This window comes from Tupaia chinensis, unplaced genomic scaffold, assembly GCF_000334495.1.
Source record: "Tupaia chinensis unplaced genomic scaffold, TupChi_1.0 Scaffold000026_1, whole genome shotgun sequence".
Classification (NCBI taxonomy): domain Eukaryota; kingdom Metazoa; phylum Chordata; class Mammalia; order Scandentia; family Tupaiidae; genus Tupaia; species Tupaia belangeri.
The window spans coordinates 73667-82627 of record NW_006159456.1 but is presented as its reverse complement, the minus strand read 5'-3'; the positions used below and the strand labels follow the sequence as shown (position 1 = coordinate 82627).

The window sequence follows — 8961 nt, the reverse complement described above, 5'->3', positions numbered from 1 at the left end:
AATGTGCCTGCTGATTGTGGATAATCAATCCACTGGGCTGACTATCCTAGAGTTGCGTTCTGTAAATGCAGTCTAACACTAAGGTGGATTGAACTTTAATGGCCAAGGACCTATTGGGGGAAATAGTATGTCACCCTGAAGTCAGCTGGGGCCCCTGCCTTTTTACACTCTAAGGTAAACCTGGCCCAGATCTCGATCCACGTCAGTGGAGGACCCACACTCTTCCTTTTATTTCCAGGAGGTTTTGGGTTTGTATTTTCCTGTGCTTCTCTCTCTCTCTGATTCTTCCTCTTTTTTTTTGGTCTTGAGAGACTCCTGAGTGCTGTCTTCAGCTCTTTTGCTGGTTTCCTCTGAAATCTACTCACTTCTGCTATTTCATGGTTTTAATGACAAGTGATGTGTTGGATCCCTTTTTTTTTTTCTTTCTGTCTTTTTTTTTTTTTTTTTTAGAGGTTTTTGCTATAGGGCATGTGCACTCGCCAGAAAGACAGAGAGAGACAGAGAGATAGAAAGTGAGAAATCACCCCCAGGAGGAATGGCCATGCCACAATCCCTTCTCCATTCTCCTTTTGGGATCTTGGGCATGCACGCACACGCGCTCTGCGTGAGTTTAAGTCACCAGGTCCTGGACTCGAACTGCATTCGACTACATGGGAGTCCAGTGACATAGCCATTATGCTAACTGCTGGTCCCTGTTGGATCACTTTGACAGCCCCTGATCTTTGCTCTCAGTCATCACCTTTTCTTTTCTTGCCCTGTTCTTCAACAGAAAGAGGCTGTTTCTCTCTGTCTCACTCAGGCTCCTCTCTGGTTTATGGTTTACCTACTACCACAGAGACTCACCCCAGCATGTCTACGAATAAATATTTTCCCCTTTATAAAGTGATAAATATTTTCACAGCTGGATACCAAACAATAGGAATATGGTACCAGGTGAGGTGAATATTGGTAAATATTTGGTTAACCTGCTTGACATAGAAAGTCGACTCTGCCCATTCTTACTGTACGAACTCCTAGTATGCACCAGAGTCTGTCTCAGTGATGAGTAACAATAACAGCATTAATAACAATTCCTTGCATTTTTATAATTTGGAGACTTCTTTACTGTGTATTATCTCATCTAATCCCTAAGAACTTGTGAGATACTAGGTAAATATTATTGCACCAATTTCTCCTAGGAGTAAATTATAGCTAGAAAATTAAGACCTTGTACAAAGAAACTCAGCTAGTTTATTAGAGCCGTATTTAGAATTTTTGTCTGATTCTAAGTTCAATCCTTCTGAATTAACAGGGAATATCGGGGTTTTGTTTTGTTTTGTTTTGTTTTTGTTGTTTGTTTTTGGCTAGAGGATGCATGTGCTTGCTACGGAGAGACAGAGAGAGGAGAGAAGAAAACACCACCCCTGGGAAATGTTTATACCACAATCCTTTCTCTTCCATCTCATCCTCCTTTTGGGATTTTGGGCATGCACCCACATGTACCCAGCATGTTTGTCAAGCCATGGGTTCAGAACTCCAACTGCAGGTGGGGTTTGACTGCCTTAACCATTAGGCTACAGAACCAGTCAGACCCATGTGTTCTAATTGTTGTTCAACTCAGCAAACATTAATCAAATACTTACTATTTTTATCAGTGTTAAAATACTCCTAAGAAATTTCTGTACATTATGACAAATAATTAGAATAACAGAAGTAATTATACAGTAAAAAGTAGCCTTTATCTTCTGATTCACAGTTATTCTCTTTAGAGTCAATTAACACCAATATCTTATAAGACTTCCTAGTGATATTCTATTATGAGTGAGTTTGTATGTGACCCTTTGAAAAATATTTGGTAACATTCTAAACACACTGTGATTATTCACTTAACAATATTACCATACCAATATCTATTTAATTTATTTGAATGGTTGCACAGTATTCTATTTTACACATGTATTATAATTTATTTGTTTCCTTTGGTAACCATTTAAATTTTTCATCCTTCCCTATTGTAAATAATATTAACATTTTTGTAATACATCTTGGAATGCAAAAATCATACATCTAAAAGCTTCATTTTTAAAAAATATATTCTCATCTATTTCTCATTTCTTTCAAAATTTTGGGCACACATGCACACACCCAGATTGATTCCCAAGTCACTGGATCCAGGACTTGATCCTCGTGGTTGGCTATGTGAACACTTCTTTTACTACCAGGCTGTGGAACTCATCCCATCCCATCTTTTCTAAACTAAGCTATGTTTGAGTTAGATAAACAATTAGTAATATAGTACAACAGTGGCAAGTCAACTGAGAAATAGGATATAGCCAAGGTAGGGCAAGCCAGCTTGGTAAAGGACTCTGGCGTAATACAGACCCAGGTTCAAGAAGTGACTCTACCAATGTGGGCAAGTTTCCTATGTTCTCAGTCACTTTTCTCATCCCCATGTGGCTAAAAACAGAATCACGAGGAATGAAAGGACATAATGCTTGTAAATGCAGTATCTGCTGTCTCACAGTTAGTTGCCCTAGCATTCTTAGCCATTAACATTATTAAAACTTTCCAAAATAATTGATTAGATAACTAAGTTAATCCTATTATAGAGCAAATGTGATTGTTTATTTTTAACTTTTAAACGTTTTACATTAGGCTCTAACTTGACAACTGAATGTTAATTGTTCATAGTAACAGCCAAATTATTCTGTAGTGTGAAAATATTCAAAAACTATGTCTGGTCTTGATACTTGGGGGCTTCTTCTCCCGTTTCTTTTTCTTTTTTTTTTTTTTTTCACATAACTAGGGAAAAGGAAAAGATATGTAGAATCAAGTTGTTTGTCTTCCTAATGCCTAACTGGAGACAACTGGAATTCTTCCTCTCGAGGTCCCTGCAAGGACTACCCTAATGAGTTGCTTTGGAATATTTGAGTTCCACTTGGATTGGATCCACCCTCCTCCGAGTTGACAACTTTGTCCCTGGACATCCCAACAATTGACGTTTGGGAATAATTTAACACAGCAAAAAAAGTACTTGGACTTGGATTTGGAATCAGAAGACCTGAGAGTTTTGTATCTTAAGCAGGGCAGCTGCTGAAGTCAAGCGTTACAAAAGAAAAATTGGCCTTACTTTGCAGGAACAAATAAAATGATGCAAATTCTTTGTGACTAATAGAGCATGGGACAAATTTTAGTGACTATTGTCGTTATGATTACTATTGCGATTGGGAACGATGTGTAGAAAGTCAAAGAAGTGTCTGGGAGTCAGCAAAAGAGGAAGCTCGATTAGGTGGGTAGGAGAAACGCCCTTTCATTTCTGGAACTAGCTGGTCCTTTTGTTTTTGTTTTTGTGGGGGTTTTTTTGAAGAGTTTTTTGCTATAGGGCACGTGCGCTCACCAGAAAGACAGAGAGAGACAGAAAGCAGAAATTACCCCCCAGGGGGGATGGCCACACCTCAATCCCTTCTCCTCCATTCTCCTCTCGGGATCTTGGGTACACAACGCACACGCGTCCAGCGTGAGTTTAAACTGTCGGGTCCAGGACTAGAACCACAGTCGACTACATGGGAGTCCAGCGACATAGCCATTATGCCATCTACTGGTCCCAGACAGTCCTTTTGTAATACTTCTCATTCTGTTTTGCAAACACCTCTGCAGTGTTATCAGACCTCTAGGGCTTTCTTATCCACAGAACTTTTCTCCCATTCCATGGCCTAGCTTGAGATTTTATATATGTGTATGTTTACAATATTGCTGAGTGATTTTCTCAGATTTGTATCATGTATCCTTTCAACTGGCTTAGTTGAAACTGTAAAGATTTGGGACTAGCAGATGGCATAATGATTATGTCACTGGGCTCCCATGTAGTTGACTGTGGTTCGAATCCTGGGTCCAGTAGCTTAAAATCCTCGTCTAGTGCATGCGTGTACATGCCCACGGTCCCAAGAGGAGAACGGAGAAGAAGGGATTGTAGTATGGTCATCCCCCGTAGGGAGTGATTTTTCACTTCTGTTTTTCTGTGTCTCTCTGGTGACCCTATAGCAAAAAATATCTCTAAAAAATAAAAAAAGAAAAAAAAGTAAAAGAAAAAGAAACTGTAAAGGTTGTGTTTCCTTCTCAGTCTTCCCAACATCTTTCTCCCACTCTGTCCTCCTGTGACCTCCAGCAAATCATTATATATTCTGTAAATACAAGCTCACTGGAAAAATAGCCACACTAAGATGAAGTAAGAAAGGTAATTTGCTTCTTCAAAGAAACCCCATAAACCTTATTCTGTTTTCAACACCAAATATGACTTATAAATTAGCTGGTAGCTTGGATTAGCTAAAGTGACAATCCCCTCTGATTCGTTTGGTACTTGAGAGTTAATTTTTCTAAAATGCTCAGATGTTCAGAGTAATTTCTGGCCAATAGAGTAATTCCATCTTTGCCCCTACATTTCCACTGTAGTGTACTTTCTCTTGAGAATACATGTATAAGTTAAAAGTTTTAGAATGCTCAGGTCTGGAGAATAACAAGTCAAACAGGTAGATGTTGGCACCCAAATACCCATTTGGGAATTCATAGCGCCCCCTTACTGTTACTGTGTTTATACACTTAATTTGTTCTTTTCCTTTCACTGTCTTGCTTGCCAGACACTAAGAAACATTAGTTTCAGAGCACTTTTCAAAGTGCTCTTCTTATTGGCCTGGAAAAATCGTAGCTGGTGTTGCTTTTCAAGCATTTGATGCCTTGATAAGGCAGATTTCCTTGTCTCATACATATTATTTTCTGTTGCTTTCTGCCTTCCTTTTCTTTCCTTGGCTTGGAATAATGTTTTTAGGTGGCAAATATAACCTTACATTAGTCCTAATCAACACCTGGCTAGAAACACATACAGAATTTTTATTTTTTGTCTCTCAGGATAAACTCAAAGAATTTGAAAAATGAAAGTGTTGGTGTAACCTTCTGAAAAGATGTGAAAAATTCTTTCAACTTCATTGCAACTATCACCCACTTTGCAAGGAACATGCTTCCTATTAACTGAAAGGAAAAAACATTATTCTGACATATTTTCCACCCAGTCCTCTTCAAGATAATTCCTTTCATTGCTTTGGTAAGTCAATCACACTAACAGGTACCAGTTATTCTGTGCTTGCCTTGGGCTAAATAGAGCAGGTGACAAAAACCCTTTCAGGTTGTCAGGTATTAATGTAAAATACCCCTAGACCTCACTGCGTATTCATCTTCATCTAGTTGACTAATGCTTTTCCCATGTTGTTACATGTTGGTAAATTAAAGGAACCTTCCAGACAGTTCTGTCAACAGTTTACTGAAATGTACCTCATTAGTGAGGTTGAGCTGTCACATGAGTGTAATTTAATCCTATTGAATTATCACTCAAAAATGCCTAAGTGCCCGATTTTTATACGCTGAATGGAAGGTTTGCTGCTAACACTGTCACATTTCCAGTTGATGAGAGTGGAAACAAGGAAAAAAATATGCAGAGTCTCCTCTGTCCCCTCTTTTCCCTACTCCCCTCCAATACAGTGATACCTATGTCAATTCCCGACAGAATACTGCATCTCACTGTAGATCAAAAACATCCCCATGGATCATTTTCTTTCCAAACCTAAAATGGAAAGAATGAACATTGACTTACTCTCTCCTTTATTTCCTTGCCCACTGACTAAAGGAGACTCATGGCTACAAAGGCCAATTTGAATGAGAAGTTCAATTTTTCTAATGTTAATGAAACTCTCTATTGTAAGATATTATTTATGGCCTATCTGTTATTTCTTCAGATCTAATCATTCTAAAAATTCTAACATATAGATAAATGTATTCTCAAGAGAGAGTTTGTAAGTGACAAAATATCAGATTATAGGAAAAGTCATGACAATTTTTTTTAATTCAAACATGGGTCATGGGGACTAGTGGATAGCATGATGATTATGTCGCTGGACTCCCACATAGTCAACTGAGGTTCGAGTCCTGGACCCAGTGGCTTAAACTCACGCTGGGCACATGTGAGTGCATGTCCCAAATCCTGGGGGGAGAATGGAGGAGAAGGGATTACAACATGACCATCCCCCCTCGGGAGTGATTTCTTGCTTTCTGTCTCTGTGTCTCTCCAGCTAGTGGATGCACCCTATAGCAAAAAATCTCTCTAAAAGAAAAATATAAGTATTATGACTTTTCTGATGACCCAATAGCACACGAGGTGAATTTTCCCATAGTTGTATCCTTATTGTAATTTTTACACTATTCTGAGGTAAGCTGAATCAAGAAAGTGTAAGAACTGATAGTAGAAGTGAATACAAGCTGTATAATGCACAGTCAATACATTTGTTAATCTCTCTTTTCCAGAACACATTGATATCTGTGTCCTCAATTATTCAAATTATTGTCACGATTTGATCAAGGCATGAGTTTCTAATTGCTGTGACTTGCCAACTTCATCAGCCTAATTTATAGAAATTGAGGAGATTCTATCTCGTAACAAAGCAAATAGACAAAAAGCATATACAAGCAATGCAAAAAATGTACCTGACATTACAGATACACTGGTGAGTTATCTATTATAATCATAAAAGCTAGTACCTAATATGTACCAACTCTCGCATTATGCATTTTACATGGATAAGTTTTTGTCCTTTCAACAAGTCTGGCTTTATTCATATCACCAATTTATAGTTAAACTGAAAGTTAGGGAGGTTAAATTTATGTAGCTCACAAGTAGCAGAATCGGAATTTGAACCCAAAACCTACGTACCTAATACCAGTGCAGCCCTGTGGTAATGGCCATGAGATAACAGAGTCAGAGCCTTATCATGAATTCTGGATATTCTAACCTGCCATTGCCATTCTCTAAATGAATGTTGGCAACCAACCTATGCCAGATCTAGCATTTGCATTTGCATTTGGTTTCTCCGGCATAGGGAAGCAAAGCGGCGGAGTTCTGCAGTTGCTTTCCTGCTCTGCCCTAGCAGGTTAGCTATGGGGCTAGAGTGGGATGTTTGTGCTCTGTGATGCAGGTCATGGGATAATGAAACAGGGTCCTGTAGCTTTTGGAGGTCTGGCTGGTGCCCTGGTGACAGCACACCCGACCTTACCTGCTTGCTGTGCTTTTATGGGCACCAGGATTATAAATTATATAGCTGCTTTCTTAGCCCTCTTACCTTCCTCCAACCTCCCTCCACTGACCCACCATGTACCTGTCAGGCTTCGCCAAAGATGCACTAAATTCTAAATGGTGGAAAAACTGACTCTGCATATGGGTAGGTGAAAAAAGGCCATGGAGTCTTATATTCCCCTTCAAATAGCAGCCAACCTTGCCTGAGAAATAAAAAGGGAAGTGCTTGTGAGCAAAATCTCAGAAAGAACACATATTTTTATGTTTATTTTTCCTTCTAAAAGAAAAAGAGCCAAGGAACAAAAACTAGACTACTACAGGTACATTTCTTTTTCTTTTTCTTTTTTACTAATTGAATCAATCATATAAACAACATCTAAGCTTCCTCTAGATGCAGAATCTTACTGATTTCAGCAGCCAGTTTATACGGGAGAGATGAAGACCCCTGATGATTTTACAAGGTCTGGGAAACCTCATTTGGGAAGCAGCAAAGATGGTGGAGATATGTTAAATTCAGAGTACCGAGTACTAGTTCCACCACTGCTGTGTGAGCATAACGTGCAATTTAAAATCCGTGTCTACTGAGCTACTGCCACAAAAATATATTTGATTTACTAGAAAATTATTAACACGCTGACATTACTGTTTTAGAATGTCATCACATGTTTTGGTTCAGGGAAAGAACAGAGTGATGCACCAAGGCTGAGGACAAAGTCATCGCAAACCCTGTAACTGAATAACTTTTCCAAGAAATGACACAGAGTGAAAAGCATTTACCGAACAAGAAGGTGTTTCACTGTCATTCCTTGCTCCAAACCACATTAAGCTAAGCCACAACTAGTTTGAAAATGATTGCAATTTTCAGATTTTTGCACCCATCCCTTCCCTTTTAATAAGTGAGCATGCCCTTCCTATAAATATGATTACAACAAAGATGAACTAATGATAGGGGCTAGCAGATGACATGGTGGTTAAAGTGCTGGACTCTTACATGGTCAACTATGGTTTGAGTCTCAGACCTGGCAGCTTATATTCTCACTGATCTTTCTCTCTCTCTCTCTCTGGTCAACATTTTAAAAATGATAGTAATAACAGGTAGCATAGTGGTTAAAGCACTATGGCTGACTATGGTTTGAGTCCCAGACTTGGCAGCTTGAAATTCACACTGTGTGTGTGTGTGTGTGTGTGTGTGTGTATACCCAAAATCAAAAGAGGAGAATGGAAGAGAAGGGATTGTGGCATGGCCAACCCCCCGGGGGGTAATTTCACACTTTCTCTCTCTCTGTCTCTCTGGTGAGCGCATATGCCCTATAGCAAAAATCTCTCTAAAATTTTTTTTAACTAATAACAAATAAAATTAAATATTTTTTAATAAAAGAGCTAATGATAACAGACATCTATTGATTTTTTTAAAAATTTATTTACATGTGTTTAAGAGATGGAATCTTGCTATTTTGCCCAGGCTGTCCTTGAGCTCACAATTCTGCCTCAGTCATTGAGCAATGAGATCACAGGTGCATGCCATTTGTTTTTAATGACTTTAGTATTAGTACATCAATGTTCTTTCCTTCAATGACTCTTCTTCGCCTTCTTATTTTTCTTAAGAAACTACACACACTGGGCCAGCTCTGCGGCCTGATAGTTAAAGCAACTGGATCCCTTGGGAACCAGCAGTTAGCGTAATGGCTATGTCGCTGGACTCCCATGTCGTCAACCGCAGTTCGCATCCCGGACCCAGTGGCTTAAAACTCACGCTGGGCGCATGTGCATGCATGCCCAAGATCCCGAGAGGAGAATGGAGGAGAAGGGATTGCGGCGTGACCATCTCCCCTGGGGGGTGATTTCTCGCTTTCTGTCTCTCTCTGTCT

At 39.2% G+C, this 8961-nt stretch overlaps 1 pseudogene; it reads left to right on the top strand.

Moving 5' to 3' along the window:
• Positions 1-7528: 7528 nt before the first annotated feature.
• Positions 7529-8961, top strand: part of LOC102469906 (immediate early response 3-interacting protein 1 pseudogene) — a 12222-nt pseudogene continuing 10789 nt past the window's right edge.